Source organism: Gossypium arboreum, chromosome 3, assembly GCF_025698485.1.
Source record: "Gossypium arboreum isolate Shixiya-1 chromosome 3, ASM2569848v2, whole genome shotgun sequence".
Lineage (NCBI taxonomy): Eukaryota > Viridiplantae > Streptophyta > Magnoliopsida > Malvales > Malvaceae > Gossypium > Gossypium arboreum.
In genome coordinates this window covers 28729749-28753540 of record NC_069072.1, presented here as the reverse complement: position 1 = coordinate 28753540, position 23792 = coordinate 28729749, and positions in this window count along the sequence as shown.

Below are 23792 nucleotides of genomic sequence, written 5' to 3'. Positions count from 1 at the left end.
CAGCCGTGTGTCCCCTGTACGTAAAATTTTCAAGTCAGTGTGCATGGTAGTAAGCACACGAGCAGAGACATGGCTGTATGTCTCAGTCGTGTGAAGGACATGACCTAGCACACGGGCGTATGCCTTGGCCTTGTATGCTGATGTCAGAAACAGAATGTCCATGTTTTTGCACACGGGCTAGGACACTAGTGTGTCATGGTGGTGTGAAGGACACGGGCATGTGCCAGGCCGTGTGAAAACCCCTATAGGTGTGCATTTAGAATTTATTCCACACAGACTTGTTGCCCTTATACACGAGCATGTGCCCTGTTTCAAAGTCAAATTTTCTATAGATGGCTTAAGGACCCAGGCTGATTCTGATAGTTTTCAATGGTCGATTTGGGGCTCGTAGGCCCATAATAAGAAGTTTAAAGTAGAAATTAAAAATTTTCTAAAATGGGACCAAGTCTTGGTGACTTGGGGAACGTTTGTGTGTATGGGATCGAGTTAGGTAATGCCTCGTATTCTGCTCTGGAATGGGTTACAGGTATGGGGTGTTATAGTGTAGTCAAAGAAGGACTAAAGATATAGTTGTTCGATCTGAGGCTTGTGCACCTTCTAGAGCCTAAGCCATCCGAGCTCGTGAGGAAGCCTCGTCTCCAGATGTTATTACCGGTACTTTTACTCTCTATGATACTAAAGTTATTGCATTGATAGATCCAGGGTCTACTCTTTCGTATATATGCATGTATTTAGTATCCAGTAAGACTTTACCTGTAGAGTCTACTGAATTTGTAGTTAGAGTATTGAACCCCTTAGGCAAGTGTGTTTTGGTTGATAAAGTATGCAAGAATTGTCCATTGATAATTCGGGGTAATTGCTTTTCGGTCGATTTGATGTTGTTACCCTGGGTATGGACTGGTTAACGTTGCATGATGCTGTTGTAAATTGCAAACGAAAGATGATTGATTTGAGATGTCAGAGTAATGAAATTATTCGAATTGAATTAGATGTTTTGAATGGATTGCCAGCTGTGATTTCAATGATGTTATCTTAGAAATATGTGAGAAAAGATTGCGAAGCTTATTTAGCTTATGTACTCGACACGAAAGTGACTGAAAAGAAGATTGAATCAGTGCCAGTTGGTTGTGAATATTCAGATGTGTTTCCTGATGAGTTACTAGGTTTACCTCCAATCTAGAAAGTTGAGTTTGGTATCGAATTAATGACGGGAACTACTCTGATATCGATAGCTCCATACAGAATGGCACTGACTGAATTAAAAGAGTTGAAAGCTCAATTGCAAGAATCGACAGATGGAGGCTTCGCACGACTGAGTTATTCTCTCTGATGTGTATCGATTTTATTTGTGAAACAGAAAGACGGAACTATGAGAATGTGCATCGATTATTGACAGCTCAATAAAGTGACGATCAAGAACAAATATCCTTTACCGCGGATAGATGATTTGTTTGATCAGTTGAAAGGAGATATTGTGTTTTCAATGATAGATCTAAGATCAGGATACTATCAATTGCGAGTAAAAGATTCAGACATTCCAAAAACTATGTTCCGAACAAGGTACGGACATTATGAGTTTTTGGTTATGCCTTTCAGATTAACAAACACACATGCTATTTTTATGGATTTGATGAACAGAATTTTTAGACCGTATTTAGATTGATTTGTCGTTGTATTCATTGATGACATTTTGATTTATTCACGTGATGAAACTGAGCATGTTGAACATCTGAGAATAGTGCTACATACTTTGCGAGATAAGCAGTTATATGCGAAGTTTACAAATGTGAATTTTGGTTTCGAGAAGTCAGTTTTCTGGGACATGTTGTGTCAGCATCTGGTATCTGAGTTGATCCGAATAAGATTTCGGCTATTTTGGATTGGAAGCCTCCGAGAAATGTTTCTGAAGTCCGTAGTTTTCTAGGACTTACTGGTTATTATCAATGTTCTGTAAAAGGCTTTTCAATGATCGCGACTCTGTTGGCGAAACTACTTCAGAAGGATAGGAAATTTGATTGGTCTGAAAAGTGTCAGAGATGTTTTGATCAGTTGAAAACCCTATTGACTAAAGCTTCGGTGTTAGTACAGCCAGAATCAGGTAAAGAATTTGTGATTTACAGTGATGCTTCATTGAACGGTTTGGGCTACATTTTTATGTAGGAAGGCAAAGTCATTTCTTATGCTTCGTGACAATTAAAGCCGTACGAAAAGAACTATCTAACACACGATCTAGAATTAGTTGCGATTGTGTTTGCTTTGAAAATTTGGCGCCACTATCTGTTTGGTGAGAAATGTCACATATATTCTGATCATAACAGTTTGAAATATTTGATGACTCAGAAAGATCTGAATCTGCGACAAAAAAGATGCCTAGAATTGCTAAAAAACTACGAGCTTGTCATTGATTATCATCCAGAAAAGGCCAATGTTGTTGCTGATGCTCTGAGTAAAAAATCATTGTTTGCATTACGTGTGATGAATACTTAGTTAAATTTGTCTGATTATTATTTGATTCTAGCTGAGTTGAAAGCAAATATGTTATTTATTCAGTAGATTTACGAATCTCAGAAGGTTGATAATGAATTGTTAGCAAAACGGGCTCAATGTGATTTGAATACTGATTTAGAATTTTGAGTTGATGCTGAAGGTTGTTTGAGATTCAGGGACCGAGTATGTGTTCCAAGAAATTCAGAGTTGATTCAGATGATTTTAAATGAAGCTCATAGCATTCGATTATTTGTTCATTTGGGTAGTACTAAAATGTATAATGATCTGAAACAACTTTATTGGTGGCATGGTATGAAATGAGATATCTCAGAATTTCCTTCGAAATGCTTAATTTATCAACAAGTTAAGGCTGAACATCAGGTGTCATCTGGTTTGTTACAACCGATTATGATTCCGGAGTGGAAATGGGATAGAGTGACAATGAATTTTATTTTAGGTTTGCCCCTATCTTTTTTTCTCAATCTCTGAGAAAGAAAGATGCAATCTCAGTTGTAGTTGATCGATTGATGAAATTAGCCCATTTTATTCCGGTATGATCTGATTACTCACTTGATTAGTTAGCTAAGTTATATATTTTTGATATTGTAGTTTGCATGGTGTGCCATTATCTATTGTGTCAAACAGAGATCCGAGATTCACATCACGATTTTGGAAGAAATTACAAGATGCTTTGGGTATGAAATTGCACTTCAGTACTGCTTTTCGCCTGTAAATGGATGGTCAATTTGAGCGAATTATTCAAATTCTCGAGGATATGTTGAGATGTTGCATTTTTTAGTTTGAAGGTACGTTGGAACAATATTTGCCTTTGATTGAATTCGCTTATAATAACAGTTTTCAATCGAGCATCAAAATGGCACCATACGAAGCCTTTATGTTCACAGATCTCGTACACCTTTGTATTGGACTAAGCTCAGTGAGAATAAGATTCACGGGGTTGACTTGATAAAAGAGACTGAAAACAAAAAGTAAAAGTGATTCAAAAAGTCTGAAAGCAACTTTCAATCGTCAGAAATCTTATGCAGATTTGAAACGAAAAGATATTGAACTTGAGATTGGTGATAAAGTGTTTTTAAAATTCTCACCGTGGAAGAAAGTATTCGATTGGACAAAAAAGGCAAATTGAGTCCGAGGTTTATCTGGCTGTATGAGCTTATCGAGCGTGTCGGGCCAGTTGCCTATAGATTGTTATTGCCACCAGTATTGGAAAGGATTCACAATGTATTCTATGTATCGATGCTACAAAGATATAGATTAGATCCTTCGCATGTTATTTCCCCTACTGAGGTTGAAATTCATCCTGATATGTCTTATGAAGAAAAATCAATACAGATTTTAGCTCGTGAGATCAAAGAGCTGAGAAATAAAAGAATAGCATTAGTGAAAGTGTTGTGGCATTGGCACGGGGTTGAAGAAGCCACGTGGGAACTCGAGGATGCTATGAGAAAGCAATATCCAAAACTATTCACTGGTAAGATTTTCGGGGACGAAAATCCCTAAGAGGGGAGAGTTGTAACAGTTCGGTTTAGACCCTAGTCGAAATAGTGGTTTTGAGACCACAAATTCGAGTCAAAAATATTTTAATATTATTTTTCATGTTTATAACATGTGAATTGACATGTGTGAAAGTTTCGTATGAAAATTTAATCGTTTGTGTGTTTAATTTGATAAAAAGACCTAATCGCATAAAGTGTAAAAGTTCATGCTATATGTTAAGGGTGCCTAATTGTTATGGCTTATTAAAGGTTCTTATGTTGATATTTGACCATGGAATGTATTAACTGACATTGATGGACATTAGTTAATGGAATTTCAAGTGATAATAATAAGGTTATTTTGGTAAATTATGTATCAATGTTAATATAATTAAAATAAAACCAAAATGTAGCCACTAATTCATCTTTTCTAACTGAAATTAAGAAAATAAGGTTTGGAAAGCTTTGTTTATTCGACCATGGTTCAAGCTTAATTAAGGTATGGTTTTGACTCGATTTTTGATAATTTCTATGTTTTTGTAATCGTTGCTCTATATACTATCATGCCCATGTATGAATTTTGGAAATTTTTTATGATTTTAAGTTGAGCCATTGTTGATAATGTGAGATGATAGTAAATGGAAGATATGTGTTAGATTACTATGTTTTGTATTGGGATTTTTGATGAATTTGAGTATTTTGGACTAAATTATGAAAATGAAAAATTAAGGAACTAAAATGTAAAATAAATGATAAATATGGGCTGAGAGGGACCATAGAAAAATTCGGCTAAGGCATGGTTTTGATGAATTTTATATATTTGGTGTTTTATGTAATAAGGACTAAAACGTCAAAATGTATAATTTTAGGGGCTAAAGTGCAAAAATGCCCAAAGATGTGTTTGTGTATTAAATTGAATGTGTTGGTGATTAAAAGGGTTAATTTTGAATACATATAGATCAAGAAAAGTGGAATTCAAATTTAGATCGAGGAAAATTTAAGATTATCAAGTAAACGATCCGAATCGTCAATTCCGAGTACGAGGTAAGTTCGTACATGATAAATGATGTTAGTTATGTTTTAATGCTTTGATAATGCATAAATTGTATAGATATTTGATTACGGTTTGAGCATGATGATAATCGACTATGTTCAGCACTAAGTGTGCGGTTCGAAATAGCTTTGGCTACAAATGACACTAAGTGTGCGAGTTGGAATAGCTTCGGCTATATGAGGCACTAAGTGTGTGATATCGAGATAGCTTCGGTTTATTGAAATGGCATTAAGTGTGAGAGATTGTTACGGCTTCGGCAAATCACTTATGCACTAAGTGTGTGAATTTTTAAAGCATGGAAAGACTTCCGAATGAATTAATGTAATTGAATGAGAGGTGTGAATGAAATGAATAAATATGGGAAAGTTCAGGTATGTTTGATACCTATGTGGTAGATGATACTATGTGTATGAAGCTTGATGAATTCGTATGAACATATTAAGTGAGATATAATAGAATTGATGGATGAATTGAGAATTACCAAGTGTTTATTAGTTGATGTTTCGTATATTATAAATTATTGATTATTTATGGTACGAACTTACTAAGCTTTAAAGCTTACTGTGTAAAATGTTCTCTGTTTTACAGTGTTACAAAGCTAGCTCGGATCTGGGGATTGTCAGCGACATCTATCACACTATCGGACATCTATTTTGGTACTATTTTGAGAGTTGTATATATGGTATATGACATGTATAAGCTAAAGTTATTTTGGTATGTTTTGTGTTGTGATTATAGCCATAAAACTTGGCTTGTAAATGTTGTTTTGTATGGCCTCTTAATTTGGCATAAATGGTTTGTTTGATAAATAAGTTATATGATGCATATATTGCTTATGAGATGGATTAGTTATGAAATGTTGAAATGGTAAATTTTGTGATATGAAATGGGTGATAAGATAATGAGTTTATGCACTTGAAATTTATGTAATCTATTATGATTTTGGTATACTTTGAATGTGAAATTGAGTAGTGAATTGGATGTTATTTGAATGGCATGAAATATATACAAATTGATTGATTTGGTTGCTTATGAACGTATGCAAATGATGCTAAAATGTTGTGGATTTGGTATGTTTGAGATAGGTGGGAAAATGTGGCTTAAACCAAGCTTTATTTCACCCACACGGTTGAGCACATGGGCTTGTGTCTCGACCGTGTATCTGTTGTAATTTAGCTATTTAAGTCAGTCTCGAGCGCGGCCTAGACACACGGTCTTGTCTGGTGGCCATGTGAGGCACATAGCCTTGATACATGGGTGTTTGTGGTCGTTTTGAAGGGTACACGGGCTGGACACATTGGCGTGTGACCCAAGTTAGTTTCGACCAAGGCCAAGGCACATGGTCGTGTCTTTTGGCTGTGTGGACAAGTCAGTATGTATGCCCTATTTTGCCACAGCCTAGACACATAGATGTGTCTAATGCCATGTGAGGCACACGGCCTATTCACACGGGCGTGTGACCTTTATAACTTTGAAAAATGTTTAAGTTTCAAAAAATTTTGTATGAGCTCGGTTTAGTCTCGACCCCTTTCTAAAGCATGTTTGAGGTCTAGTTGACCTAATATAAGGGACTTTGTAATGATGTATGACTTATGATGTTATGATGATTGAGAAATGAATGCTAAATGTGTCGATTTGTCTGGTAACGCCTTTAACCCTATTTTGATGATGGATATGGGTTAGAGGTGTTACATTAGAGAAGTAAACTGCTTGCCCAAGTTTATCAAGGATCTCCTCTATAATGAGGATGGAGAACTTCTCTTTTATGGTTCGCTGATTTAGTTGCCTATAATCAACACACCTCCTCCAACTGCCATATTTCCTTTTTATCATCACTATAAGGAAGGCAAAGGAGCTGCTACAATACATTATAATACCAGCTTGCAAGATATCCCTAATTATTCTTTCAATCTCATTTTTTTGAACATTGGGATGTATGTATTATTTGACTTGAACTACTACTGCTTTATCCTTTAATGGTATACCATGATCGTGTTGAGAAATATGTCCTTATTATAGTAAACATGTAATTTTTTTTATGTATTTGAATGATGAATAAATAAATTTCACATTTCACTGTTATGTTTTTTGTATTTCTATCTTTCATATTTTGCATGCATAGCAGAATTGTGACAAGAAAATATTAGTTCATTGATTGTCTAAGTTCAAACTGATGATAAATAGCATTATAAGAATATTTACATTGCAAGAAAGATAACTTACTTCAGTAGATAATCTAAATGAGTCTATAATCAAATAAAAGAATCAAATTGAGCGTTTGATTCAAATACTGAGAAGGATTATTATGTTGCCTACAATTCCAATTGAAGAGATGACTAGTCTTGGCTATTGGAGCAGTTGACTCCACGGGTAGAAACATAGATGTATTCATTAGCAGAATGATACATTGAACTGGACCCAAGATAAATTAATTCTGAATCCATTTGTGAATAAATTCACTTGTGATATTCATGGTGTGATTTACCTAAATCCTGAGTTAGTCATTGACCATGCGTATGTAACTCATGTACTTTGATATAAGTGGAGGCTTATACTCTAAAGATGATAGAGTCGATAGTCGATATGTTGGGTACGTGACTTGTGTATGGCATAGATTTACTAACAATAGTGGAATTCATAGCTTAATTAAAGAGTTAATGATATCCTCTCACTGGTATTGTGTGGATTGATAAATATGGAACGTGGTCATCAGTCGCTTGTTCTTGAACGAGAAATTTATCACTTCCATTTGTTGACAGTGATCATATTAATCATTAAGAAGATACAATAATGACAATAAGATAAAATAGGATTGTATTGAGTGAACGGATTTAACTCAAAGGAATCAAGGATATCATATAAAGGTAACACACACATGACGAGGTCATTGGACAAAGCAGTTGGATGATTTGCTTTTGTAAAGAGTATATGATAATTAGTTTTCAATCATGGTACTTCTTGTAGATTGACTCTAAGATTAAGTAATTGTGAATTATCGGAATGATGCTTCTAGACATAATTGCAATCACTAAAGCCTAATTGTATATGTCTGATTGGTCCTTCCACTAGCTCAACAAAAGCTTGATCGGACTGCATTTGAATTAGAACTAAATTCTATGACTTTGGAAATAATTTAATTGAGTTGATTTATTCGATGTAGAACTAAATTGGATGATCATAAGAATTGTTCAACTAGAGAATTTGATTGAAGAATTTTCTTGAAAATTAATATGAAAAATCTTAGCGATTTTTAGGAAAATTAATTTTAATCAAGTAAAATTAATATAATATTTTTGGAAATTAATTTTCAAGTCAAACAATTGGCCTAATGGGTAATTGAACTTGAAAATTGGACTTGAGATCGTAAATTGGGGCTAGGAGCCCAAAATCAAGACAAAGACCAAAAAACTGGTTGAAACGGGTCTAGTATGTGAAACCGAGCCAACAGTCCAACTAGTGGCTAGACTGGACCGGTCAGGCCATCATTAGCTTGGACCGAACTGGTAGAAATCGAAATAGCTCAGGCTGTCAGTGGCTGCAACAACAGCATTCCAGTGGCCGAAAAATGATCGGCGGTGATGGGTATTCGATTGTTGAGCAGTGGAAGAATTACACTTCTATTGGGACTCTACCAGAGAATTTGATTTCATAATAACTCTTTGAAAGAAAATATTACTTTAATATATTTAAAATTAAATTAAATTTAATACTTATCTTAATAGTATTTTATTAATTTAATATTAAAGTGATTATCTTAATATTTAATTTAATTTATTGTTTATGTTGTAGATAAAAATTCTATTAATTTACTAAGATTTAATACTAAGTTTAATCTAATATTTATCTTGATAAATATTATTGTAACATCCTATTTTTCAATATTGTCGAAAATAATAGTTTCAGAACCACAAATTTGACTAGTAAGTTTGTATAATTAGTATTTATATTAAAAGATTCAATAATAATTGTATATTGAATTTTGATTTGATGAATTTTAATTAATTGAATTAATGGTTAGTATAAGTGGTTATCTCAAAAGTCAAGTGGTTTTTGAAAATGAGGTATTAGAACATTGTCTCTGTAATTTAAGGTCGTAAATTTTTTATTAAATATTTATAGAGTCGTATTATAGGAGTATTAAAGTTCGATCCAAAAATTTTAGTAATTTGATAGTTAATTAAGGTAAAAGAAGTAAAAGTTAATTGCTATAGATTTAAAATAGTAGGGACCAAAATGGTGATTAAACCATAGTAAAAAAGTCCAAGCAGTGGTGGACATGATTGATTTAATAACTTTTGAGCTATTTACCTATTAAGTCTGTAACACCCCAAAACCCGAGACCATCGCCGGTGTCGGACCCGAGGGTTAACAAACCAAGTTCACATGTTTTTGCCCACCAATTTGACATTTCCAGTCAGGCTGGAAAACTGCGTCACTGTCGCCTTAAAAATCATATCTCGAGTTTCAAAACTCGGAAACTGGTTTCGTAAATTTTCCCTGAATTTAGACTCATATATCCATCCATGGATTTATTTCTAGGATTTTGGTCGGGCCAATTGGTACAGTTTATTAGTTAAAGTTACCCCTGTTACAGGGATCGACTGCTCCGACCTTCGCGCGGTATAACTTGAATATCTCTCTGTACAGGGCTTTAATTCTGGTGTCGTTTGTTTCTAATGAAACTAGACTCAAAATGGAATCTGTACATATAAGATATATCTCCTAATTCTTTTTGGATAATTTATAGTGAATTTTTAAAGTTGCGACAGGGAACCCAGAAACCATTCTGGCCCTGTCTCACAATAGCTTTAATATCTCTTAACCTGTAACTCCTATGACCGTTTCATTTCTTCCATATGAAAATAGACTCATCAAGGTTCATTTACATAGCTTATTCACTATCTAATTCCATTCCTATGAATTTTGGTGATTTTTCACATTCACGCCACTGCAGCTGGCAGCATCTGTTTTAAGATAGGACTCACCTATTTGGTGGTCTCCATGATTCAACTAGCCTTACCATACATAGGTTCATATATGATCATTTTAACCGTGCCAATGGCAGATCATATGACCAACATTCTCATTTCAAGCCATAGCCACATCATGACACAAAATATATACATACAACCCACAATTAGTCTAAGTTCATACTTCCTTTTCGAGCCATTTTCGCACGGCCGTACATACTTACATTACAACATATTTAACAAACAAGGGTAGTCCTATACATGCCATCTCAAGTTCAAACAAAATTTATACCAAAATGGAGGCTTGATAGTGTGGATGACTTCGACTTCAACGATCCCAAATCCGATTGCCTCGAGCGAAATCTAGAAAACTAAGAGCCAAAGCAACGGGGTAAGCATTTTTTATGCTTAGTAAGTCTCAAGGAATATAATGAACTATAATTTACAGCAATACATTCACATAGCCAAATGCATCATTTCATTAATACACATTCTTACTTCATACTTCATCATTGTATAAGTTCGCAAAGCATCAATCAATTCAATAACTGAAATTCATTAGTCGATTGAGCGAATGTTGCTCAAACACGTCGACTTTCCAATGCACATATAACGTACCTTATCCTTTGGGCTGTCCGAGTGTACTAATTAAATTCATTTCAGCAACCAACACTCACCTCCAGCCCAAGATTCTTGAATATAACCGGATATAATCACGTGCACAAATGCCTTGGTCTTAGCCGGATAGAATAACTTCGCACGAATGCCTTGGGCCTTAGCCCGGATATAACCACTAGCACAATTGCCTTGGTCTTAACCGGATATAATTTCAACATAATTGTCTTGGGCTTAGCCGGATATCATTCAATTTCTCATGCACACATACATCAATAATCATTGGACATACATATTTCATTTTCGTTACTAAGGCTCAAACACAATTAATATCATTAGCACATTCGCCTTCGGGACTTAGCCCGGGTGGAATTCAAATACTCATACACACATAATCAATAATCATACACATCCATACTTCATCTCACATAATTCAAGTAAGGTCACTTCTTGAGGACTTACCTCGGATGTTGTCGAACGGCTTTTTCGGCTATTCGATCACCTTTTCCTTCCCCTTGTCCAATTGTGGCCCTCTTGGCTCTTGAGCTAATTCAAACAAATTCAATTTATTAAAACCTCATTGTGCTTGCTTATGGCGAATATGACAAGGATTTTAGATGGTCATATGGCCACTCTTTAGCTTGAATACACAATGGTCATGCACATTTTATACTACATCAAGCAATTCAATACAATTTGTTTGAACATCAAGGAAATGCTAAGGCCTTCAATGGGCTACCCAAGGCCGAATATTCATGTACTTGTTGAGGTCAAAATTTGCACTTAATACCTCACAAAACAGCATGCAATCTACTAATTAATGCTTGCACATTGTGGCCCAAAACTTATAATATAGCATCAAGCACTTATATGTGTGCTAGGCGAATTGTGCTTGCAATTTCACAAGCATTCTTCCACATTTTCTTCTTTAAATCAATATATTCATCACTTAGTTCATAACCAAACAAAATGTGCAATCATATATATGCATATATGAGCATGGCCGAATTTTCAAAGTGTCCATAGCCATCCAAAACACAAACTTTTAACTAACATGCAAGAAGCATGAATCATGCTCAAGAATGCATCATGGCCAAGTATGACAATCATGCTCCTTTTCAACTTTAATCATGATAAAACAAAGAGAAAACTCAAAATCTTACTCATGAGTAGAAAATCCATCATTGCATGCATCATCATCAAGCTTCACACTTAGCATGCAATGGCTTTATCACTATAACAACTTTGGCCAAATACCATTTCCATGGCATACCAAAGATTTGAGCCATGGCTAACATGCACATCAAGTTAGCAACCAAAACATGCATGAAACTCCCAACACAACCTCATACATACCTTAATCTTGATGCAAACTTAGCCAAATCTCCTTCTAGATCTCTTCCAAACCAAGCATGAAGCAAAAATCCTCCTTCTTCCTTAGTTTTGGCTCAAAGAAAGGATGAACAAAATTTTTTCTTTCCTTCTCTACAACTCACGGCAATGGGGTATGCCACTCTCTCACACATTTTTTTTTTTTTTTTCTTACCCATGCTTATTTGTTTACTATTTCTCCCTAATGCCCAACAAAACATGTTTCATGACATGTTTGACCCATATTCTTTGTCATGGCCGGCCATTACTTGTAAAAGGGGAATTTGACATGCAAGTCCATTATTTTGCATGCATGCTTTAATTAGTCATCACCTATTTTCCTATCGTACTTTCAAAGTTCACTACTAAGTCCTTTCTTATAATTTAGCACCTAATTAATAAAAATCGAGACACGAAATATTTACGCATACCAATTCCACATACAATAAGTACGGAATATAACACTTAATTATTCTTGTGACTCGGTTTCGTGGTCCCAAACCACTCTCCGACTAGGGTCACATTCGGGTGTCACAACTCTCCCCACTCAAGAGATTTTCGTCCCGAAAAGCTTACCGGTAAATAGGTTCGGATATCGCTCTCTCATTGAGTTCTCGGTCTCCCAAGTAGCTTCTTCTATCCCGTGCTTGAGCCATAACACTTTCACTAGCGGAACCCGCTTGTTTATAACTCTTTCACTTCTCGTGATAGGATACGAATTGGTTCTTCCTCATAACTCATATTAGCTTGAATTTCAATTTCGATGGACTAATCACGTGCGATGGATCGGATCTATAACGTCGAAGCATCGAAGCGTGGAAGACATCGTGAACCTTTTGAGTTCGGGGCAAAATCAAACGATATGCCACCGGACCGACTCGCTCGATATCTCATATGGCCCAATGAACCTCGGGCTCAACTTGCCCTTACTACGAACACGAGTATTTTTTCCAAGGCGATACCTTGAGGAACACTTTATCACCCACGATACTCGATATCCTTACGCTTCATATCCGCGTCGACTTACGACGATCGAAGGCTATCTTCAAACTTTCACGGATTACTTTCACTTTCATTCGGCATCCCTAATCAAATCCACCAAAATCTTGCTTTCACCAAGCTCGGTCAAAACAATGGTGTACGGCATTTACGCCCGTACAAAGCCTCGTAGGTGCCATCTTAATACTCGATTGAAAGTTTGTTGTAAGCGAATTCAATCAACGGCAAATACCGTTCCCATGAACCACTAAACTCGAGGACGCAACATCTTAACATATCCTCAAGTATCTCGAATTACCCGCTTCGGATTGACCATCGGTTTGGGGGTGGAAGGCGGTCTTGAAATGCAACTTGGTACCCAAAGCTTCTTGCAACTTTTTCCAAAACCGCGAGGTAAATCTCGGATCTCTATCCGACACGATAGAAATAGGCACCCGTGTAATTTCACAATCGAGAAACGTACAATTCCGCTAATTTGTCCATTGAAAAATCCGTGCGTCACGGGGACAAAGTGGGCCGACTTAGTCAATCGATCTACCACGACCCAAACCGCATCCTTCTTACTTGCGACAATGGCGGTCCGGATACAAAGTCCATTGTGACTCGATCCCATTTCCACTCGGGTATCGTGATTGGTGAAGTAATCTGAAGGCACCGATGTTCCGCTTTCACTTGTTGACATATTAAACATCTTGAAACAAAGTCGGAGATGTCTCGCTTCATACCATGCCACCAAAATCGACGTTTCAAATCATTGTACATCTTCGTACTCCGGGTGGATTGCCATTCGGCTACAATGGGCTTCATTCGAATTATCGAAATGAGTTCGAATTCTTTGGGACACACAGACGACTTTTGAACCTCAAACAATCGTCATCGTCGATTTGAAACTCCGAGTCCTTGTTCGAACACACGCGCCCGTTTTGCAACCAACTCGTCATCGACTTTCGAGCTTCTCGAATTTGGTGTGTCAATAATGGTTTGGCTTTCATTTCAGCCACTAACACACCGTCGGATCGGATAGACAAGTGCACATTCATCGCTCGTAAAGTGAATAACGATTTACGACTCAAGGCATCCGCAACTACATTCGCCTTTCCCGTGATAGTCAATGATCACTCATAATCCTTTAACACTCGAGCCAACGTCTTTGTCGCAGATTTAAGTCTCGTTGGGTCATCAAATACTGAGACTTTTGTGATCCGGTATACATGGCACCTTTCACCGAATAAGTAATGTCGCCAAATCTTTAAGGCGAATACGATGGCGGCCAATTCGAGATCATGAGTCGGATAATTTTTCTCATGTGGCTTTAATTGCCTCGACGCATAGGCCACAACTCGACCTTCTTGCATTAATACGCAACCTAACCCAAGTAGAGAGGCGTCGCTATAGATGACAAACTCCTTGCGGACTCGGGTTGCACTAGAATTGGGGCTTCATCAAATAAGTTTTCATTGATCGAAGCTTTTTGGCATTTCTCCGTCCATTCGAACTTAACATCCTTTTGGAGTAGCTTCGTCATCGGCGTGGCTATCGTTGAGAAGCCTTTTACAAATCGTCGGTAGTAACCGGCAAGCCCCAAAAAGCTTCGAACCTCAGTAATATTTCTCGGAGGCTTCCAATTTAGTATGGCTGAAATTTTATTCGGGTCGACTCGAATACCCGATGCAGATACCACATGACCCAAGAAGCTTACCTCTCTTAACCAGAACTCACACTTGCTGAACTTAGCATATAATTGCTTGTCCCGTAAAATTTGCAGCACTAACCGCAGTGTTCAAAGATGTTCGGTCTCATTTCTTGAATAGACCAAGATGTCATCAATGAACACGACTACGAATCGATCCAAATATGGTCTAAAGATTCGATTCATTAAATCCATAAATACCGCAGGGGCATTAGTGAGCCCAAACGGCATCACCAGGAACTCATAGTGACCATATCTCGCTCAAGGCGCCTCTTGGGCACGTCTCAATCTCGGATTCGCAATTGATAGTAGCCCGATCTCAAATCTATTTTCGAGAACACCGAGGCTCCCTTCAGTTGATCGAACAAGTCATCAATACGTGGCAACGGATATTTGTTCTTTATCGTCGCTTTGTTAAGCTGACGATAGTCGATGCATAGTCGCATGGTTCCATCCTTCTTCTTCACGAACAACACCAGGCGCACCCCAAGGCGAAAAACTTCGGGCGAGCAAAACCTCTATCCACCAATTCTTGCAACCGAGTTTTCAACTCCTTCAATTCCGTTGGTGCCATACGATACGGAGCTATCGAAATTGGGGTGGTACCGGTACCAATTCGATGCCAAATTCTATTTCTCGAGCAATGGTAAACCCGGCAATTCTTGGGAAAACATCCGGTATTCACAAACCACGGACACAGATTCGGGTTTCTTCTCGATTCCTTGTCATCGAGTGCGTCGCAAGGTACGCTTCGCACCTTTTCTTACATATTTACGGGCCAACATCGCGATATTACAATTGGCAACCCTTTAAGTCCGTGGACTCAACCCGAATTATTTCATTATTCGCGCACCTCAAATCGATAGTCTTGCTCTTGCAATTTACAACCGCATCGTGCATGGTCAACCAATCCAAACCAAGAATAACATCGAACTCATCGAATGGCAAAAGCATTAAGTCCGCGGAAAACAAGAACCTCGGAACACTAGGGGACTTTTCTTGCACACTTTGTTAACAAGCACGTAATGACCCAAGGGTTTGACACCGAATTACAAACTCGATGAGACTCAATGGGCAAAGTCTTCTTTGGATGCTAAGGTTTCACATATATAAGAATGAGTAGAACCGGGTCAATCAAAGCAATTACATTTGTATTGAAAAGAGTGAAAGTACCGGTAATAACATCTGAGAGGCAAGATCCTCGGCGTGCGCGTATGGCATAAGTCCTAGCAGAGCACGAGCCTCGGATCGATGGTAGCATCTCTAGATCCTCTCGACCGCCACGACATTGCCCATATTTCTAGGTGGCCTACCTCGGCGATGGTAGCACCGGGTTTGCACTCGACTTGCATTCTGCTCATGCATCCTCGGGCAATCCTTCATAAAATGGTCGGCCGATCCACACTTATAGCGAGAGCGATCACGAAACCAACAGCTCCCGAATGCCATTTGCCACAATGTGGACACTCCGTCCTCTCTCGGCGATCATTTCCGCCACCGGCAATCGAGGTGACTCGTGTGGTCACGGGGTCGATCGCGTCCTCGTCTAGAAAATCCCAAACGCCTCTAGACCGGCTCGCATCATCTCGAAATCTCTTGATGCTTGTTGAAGAGACTTTCCGAGGACCTCTTCGAATTCTCCAATCCCACATCAGCTTTTTGTTTCTCCTTTCTAAGCTCTTGACTTTACAAGCTCGCTCAACAAGTACTACGAACTCTCGTATCTCGAGAATGCCAACAAACATCCTTATATCATCATTCAGCCCATCCTCGAAGCGTTTGCACATAATAGCTTCGGACGAAATGCATTCTCGCAGCGTCGGCTAAGCCTCACAAACTTTCGTTCGTAGTCGGTAGCGGACATAGAACCTTGCTTAAGATCAAGGAACTCCCTCCGCTTTTGGTCGATGAATCTCGATGATATACTTTTTTGAACTTCGGTTAGAAAGAATTCCCAAGTCACTTGCTCTCTAGGCACCACAAGTCGAGTACTCCACCAATAGTAGGCGGACTCGCGTAGCAAGGAGATGGTACACTTTAAGCACTCATCGGGTGTACAGGATAGCTCATCAAGCACCGGATAGTGTTATCTAACCATAATTCAGCTCGCTTCGGCATCATCATCATCCGTAGCCTTAAATTCAGTGGCCCCATGTTTTGAATCCTATCGATGGGGCTTACCCGACCTATTGGGTCGATCACGGAGGTATTGTAGGTCGGGGTTGCATTAAATCGGGAATGGAGGTGGTGGAACAATAGTGTTGGTTCGAATGTATTGATTGAACCATTCGTTCATCACACTATAAAAGGCTTGCCTAGCCTCATCATTAGGATTATGGCCATAGGTTGAGAGTCCGGCGCTGTCCCTTGCGCGGGCAGGCGCCACACTCTCCACATCATCAGCTATCGCTTCGGTTGGGATCGGGATCCATTGCTATAAACAATCATGAAGTCAAATTGTCGAATTCATCACACTATCGATTCATCATTTAATGGCATGTATAGCTAGACCCCAAACACATCACGGTAGTCCTAGAATCGACTAAACCGTGGCTCGATACCAATAAAATTGTAACACCCCAAAACCCGAGACCATCGCCGTTATCGGACCCGAGGGTTAACAAACCAAGTTCACATGTTTTTGCCCACCAATTTGACATTTCCAGTCAGGCTGGAAAACTGCGTCACTGTCGCCTTAAAAATCATATCTCGAGTTTCAAAACTCGGAAACTGGTTTCGTAAATTTTCCTGAATTTAGACTCATATATCCATCCATGGATTTATTTCTAGGATTTTGGTCGGGCCAATTGGTACAGTTTATTAGTTAAAGTTACCCTGTTACAGGGATCGACTGCTCCGACCTTCGCGCGGTATAACTTGAATATCTCTCTGTACAGGGCTTTAATTCTGGTGTCGTTTGTTTCTAATGAAACTAGACTCAAAATGGAATCTGTACATATAAGATATATCTCCTAATTCTTTTGGATAATTTATAGTGAATTTTTAAAGTTGCGACAGGGAACCCAGAAACCATTCTGGCCCTGTCTCACAATAGCTTTAATATCTCTTAACCTGTAACTCCTATGACCGTTTCATTTCTTCCATATGAAAATAGACTCATCAAGGTTCATTTACATAGCTTATTCACTATCTAATTCCATTCCTATGAATTTTGGTGATTTTTCACATTCACGCCACTGCAGCTGGCAGCATCTGTTTTAAGATAGGACTCACCTATTTGGTGGTCTCCATGATTCAACTAGCCTTACCATACATAGGTTCATATATGATCATTTTAACCGTGCCAATGGCAGATCATATGACCAACATTCTCATTTCAAGCCATAGCCACATCATGACACAAAATATATACATACAACCCACAATTAGTCTAAGTTCATACTTCCCTTTTCGAGCCATTTTACATGCGGCCGTACATACTTACATTACAACATATTTAACAAACAAGGGTAGTCCTATACATGCCATCTCAAGTTCAAACAAAATTTATACCAAAATGGAGGCTTGATAGTGTGGATGACTTGACTTCAACGATCCCAAATCCGATTGCCTCGGCGAAATCTAGAAAACTAAGAGCCAAAGCAACGGGTAAGCATTTTTTATGCTTAGTAAGTCTCAAGGAATATAATGAACTATAATTTACAGCAATACATTCACATAGCCAAATGCATCATTTCATTAATACACATTCTTACTTCATACTTCATCATTGTATAAGTTCGCAAAGCATCAATCAATTCAATAACTGAAATTCATTAGTCGATTGAGCGAATGTTGCTCAAACACGTCGACTTTCCAATGCACATATAACGTACCTTATCCTTTGGGCTGTCCGAGTGTACTAATTAAATTCATTTCAGCAACCAACACTCACCTCCAGCCCAAGATTCTTGAATATAACCGGATATAATCACGTGCACAAATGCCTTGGTCTTAGCCGGATAGAATAACTTCATACGAATGCCTTGGGCCTTAGCCCGGATATAACCACTAGCACAATTGCCTTGGTCTTAACCGGATATAATTTCAGCATAATTGTCTTGGGCTTAGCCGGATATCATTCAATTTCTCATGCACACATACATCAATAATCATTGGACATACATATTTCATTTTCGTTACTAAGGCTCAAACACAATTAATATCATTAGCACATTAGCCTTGGGACTTAGCCGGGTGGAATTCAAATACTCATACACACATAATCAATAATCATACACATCCATACTTCATCTCACATAATTCAAGTAAGGTCACTTCTTGAGGACTTACCTCGGATGTTGTCGAGCGGCTTTTTCGGCTATTCGATCACCTTTTCCTTCCCTTGTCCAATTGTGGCCCTCTTGGCTCTTGAGCTAATTCAAACAAATTCAATTTATTAAAACCTCATTGTGCTTGCTTATGGCCGAATATGACAAGGATTTTAGATGGTCATATGGCCACTCTTTAGCTTGAATACACAATGGTCATGCACATTTTATACTACATCAAGCAATTCAATACAATTTGTTTGAACATCAAGGAAATGCTAAGGCCTTCAATGGGCTACCCAAGGCGAATATTCATGTACTTGTTGAGGTCAAAATTTGCACTTAATACCTCACAAAAACAGCATGCAATCTACTAATTAATGCTTGCACATTGTGGCCCAAAACTTATAATATAGCATCAAGCACTTATATGTGTGCTAGGCGAATTGTGCTTGCAATTTCACAAGCATTCTTCCACATTTTCTTCTTTAAATCAATATATTCATCACTTAGTTCATAACCAAACAAAATGTGCAATCATATATATGCATATATGAGCATGGCGAATTTTCAAAGTGTCCATAGCCATCCAAAACACAAACTTTTAACTAACATGCAAGAAGCATGAATCATGCTCAAGAATGCATCATGGCCAAGTATGACAATCATGCTCCTTTTCAACTTTAATCATGATAAAACAAAGAAAACTCAAAATCTTACTCATGAGTAGAAAATCCATCATTGCATGCATCATCATCAAGCTTCACACTTAGCATGCAATGGCTTTATCACTATAACAACTTTGGCCAAATACCATTTCCATGGCATACCAAAGATTTGAGCCATGGCTAACATGCACATCAAGTTAGCAACCAAAACATGCATGAAACTCCCAACACAACCTCATACATACCTTAATCTTGATGCAAACTTAGCCAAATCTCCTTCTAGATCTCTTCCAAACCAAGCATGAAGCAAAATCCTCCTTCTTCCTTAGTTTTGGCTCAAAGAAAGGATGAACAAAATTTTTTCTTTCCTTCTCTACAACTCACGGCAATGGGGTATGCCACTCTCTCACACACATTTTTTTTTTTCTTTTCTTACCCATGCTTATTTGTTTACTATTTCTCCCTAATGCCCAACAAAACATGTTTCATGACATGTTTGACCCATATTCTTTGTCATGGCGGCCATTACTTGTAAAAGGGGAATTTGACATGCAAGTCCATTATTTTGCATGCATGCTTTAATTAGTCATCACCTATTTTCCTATCGTACTTTCAAAGTTCACTACTAAGTCCTTTCTTATAATTTAGCACCTAATTAATAAAAATCGAGACACGAAATATTTACGCATACCAATTCCACATACAATAAGTACGGAATATAACACTTAATTATTCTTGTGACTCGGTTTCGTGGTCCCGAAACCACTCTCCGACTAGGGTCACATTCGGGGTGTCACAAAGTCCTTATTAGTTTAGGATTAAATTGAAATTAAGCTTGTTTAGTTAAAATTTTAAAACAATTGAAGGACCAATTATGTAATTAAACCTTCTTTATATGGTAATTATACCATATTCATAAATATTGGACACTTATGGACATGAATTACTCATTATATAAGTAAGATTAAAAGGTTAAATTAGTAAATTAGTAAATTGCAAAATTAAGTAAATAAATAAATGATAACAAAGGTTAAAATCATCATATTCGTGAATCTTTAGAGAAAAAAAGGTCGAACCACTATTGTTAAGGCTTGGGAAGCTTCGGCCAAGCTTATCCTTCAATTTGGTAAGTTGATTTTAATCGGTTTCTTGTAATTTTTATATTTTTGAGATCGTTGCAACTTGGTCCAGCGAACTCGTATCTCTGTTTTCGAAATGGTTAAAGATTATGAATTATGACATTAATGAGTTTTGGATATTCTTGAATTTTTAAGGTAAATTATTAAGCTTGGTTGTTAAATGGGACTATTTTGTAAAGTAATTTTTGGTAATTTTAATGTTTAAAGACTAAAATGTTAAAGTGATAAAATTATGAGGACCTGATGTGAAATATCAGTAAATAGGGGCTGTAATAGGGTCCCAAAAATGTTGGTTAAGCTTGAATTTGATTGAAAATGGTTAAATTGTAAGTTTTGGAATTAGGGAATAAATTGCATAAAAGGTAAAATGTTGGTGTAGTTTTGTAAAAATGTACAAAAGGACTTAATTGTATAAAAGTAGTTAATTATGTTACTGGAAGTTGATAATTAAATGGAATTATTATTTTTTTATCAAGAAATAAATCGATCAGGCTCGAATTGTGAAAATGCTAAAGTAACTGATTGATCTTTGTCTCAATTTTGACTTCGTTTTTTATCAGGTAAGTTCATTTTGTAATAGTTCAGTTTAACCCTAGTAGGAACAATGGTTTCGAGAGCATAAATTCGAGTCAAAAAAATATTTTAATATTATTTTCAGTGTTTACAATATGATATTTGATATGTGTGAAAGTTTCATATGAAAATTTTATCGATTGTGTGTTTAATTTGATAAAAGGACCTAATTGCGGAAAATGAAAAAGATGTGTTCTATTTGCTAAAGGGTCAAATTGCTTTGGCTTATTAAATGTGAGGTCCTTATTATGTTATTAGACCATTGATAGTGGAATTTGACAAAAATAACCATTAAATGAATGATTTTAAATGGTTATAAATAAGGTTAATATGGTAAATAGATTATTAATGTTGTATTAAATAAAACTAAAGCCAAAATTAGTCCATTATCATCTCCTTCATACTGAAAATCAAGAGAAAAGAAAGCTATTCAAGCATTTTAGGGTTCGGCTCTCATTGTTTTTGATTAAGGTATGGTTTTTGATCCGTTTTTGATAATTTCTACGTTTTTGTGATCGTTGCTTAGTAATCTTTCAAGCCCATGCCCCAATTTCTAAATTTGATTATGATTTTAAGATGTGCCATTGTTTATAATTTTATTTTTATGAAGTTTGATGATAGAAAATGAAAGTTATGTGTTAGATTACTATGTTTTGTATTGGGATTTTTTATGAAATTAAGTATTTTGGACTAAATTATGAAAATGAGAAATTGAGGGGCTAAAATGTGAAATAAATGAAATATGTGGGCTTATATGAGCTAAAGGAAGATTCGGCTAGGCATGTGTGAAAGGAAATTATGCATATTTTGTGATTTTATAAAATCGGGACTAAAGTATTAAAATGTGAAAATGTGATGGCTAATCTGTAAAATGCCCTAAATATGTGTATATGGATTGAGTTGAATGATTTTTTGAATAAAAGAGTTTTGAATTTTTATGGATCAAGAACCAAAGAAAACAAAATTAGATCGGGGAAAGTCAAAAATCGTTGAATAGCCATCCGTTTCCGTTCATTTTCGTACGAGGTAAGTCTATATACAAATAAATGTGTTTGAATTGATTTATTTATGTTTATATGATATTGAATTGTGATGAATGGTTATAGAAGTTGAATATGTGAAAGTGAGAAAGTTTATACAATGAGACAACGTCTGAAATCCCTATACGAACCATAGGAATAGTTAGGATACATATGTCATGACATAGCATTTTTGATATGTGATTTTGTGTAAGACCACTTCTGGGACGTTGGAATCGATTTGAGATTTACATGTAAGGCCATGTCTGGGACATCGGCATCGTATTTGATTTCGTGTAAGACCCTGTCTGGGATAGTGGCATCGATATTTGATTACATGTAAGACCACATTTAGGATGTTGGTATTGTACGAGCTTTCCGAGCTATCCGAGTATCCTTAACGATTCTGAATGGTTCAATGGGAATTCTAAGAAATACGTGTTTGAATGAATGAATAACTGATTCAGGTACGTGGAGATGTGTTTAACATTTGTTAATGAGAAGTAAATACATGTGTAAGTGATGATATGTGATATAAGTATGAGAAATTATGCTATATCTGCAAATAAATTGGGAATATGTGAAATGTACATGAACTATGTGGTTTGTGATAGTATTTGGCTATGTAGTATATGTATTTTATGATTCTTATATGCTTAAAATGATAAGTTTATTTGTATATGGCTTACTAAGTTTTTGAAAGATTACTTTGTTTTATAGATTATCGAAGCTACTGAAACCTCGGGATCGTCGAGGATCATCACCACACTATCAAATACTATTTTGTTATCTTTTGAAAATGTATATATCAAAGTATGGCATGTATAGGCTAGGATTAATGTGGTATGATTTGAGATAGGTATATCATGCCATGAGATATGGCTTGATTATGGTTGAACTTATGGTTCGGTTTTGGTATATGATATGTGATGAAAAAATGGTAATTTTGTGTATATATATGGCCTAATGAAATGGTCTTTTTGGTAAGTTAGTTTTGTGGTTGAAATGGTTATAAATGTGATATGAATCATGTGTTCATGGTATGAATTAATTACACAGAATTAGTGTGTTTGAGTTGGAATTATGTTTGGAAATGATTAATGATATTGAAGTATGAGTGATGCTTGTTTTGGAAATGTTTTGGTTTCAAATTGTGTTATGAAATGTGGTCTTAAAAGCTTATGTATATAAGGTGGCAAAATGGCTTTTCAAGTGGCCTATGCTTATTCACAAGGGTAGAGACACGGACATGTGTCTCAGCCGTGTGCGATACACGATTATGTTACACGGTCGTGTGTCCCTTAGGGTGGTCCTACAACTTAAAGTCAGTCTCGAGCACGGCCTAGACACACGGACTTGTGGTTAGCTGTGTGACCCAAGTCAATTTCGATCAAGGCCAAGGCACACGGGCATGTCTCCGGCTGTGTGGTACAAGTCAGT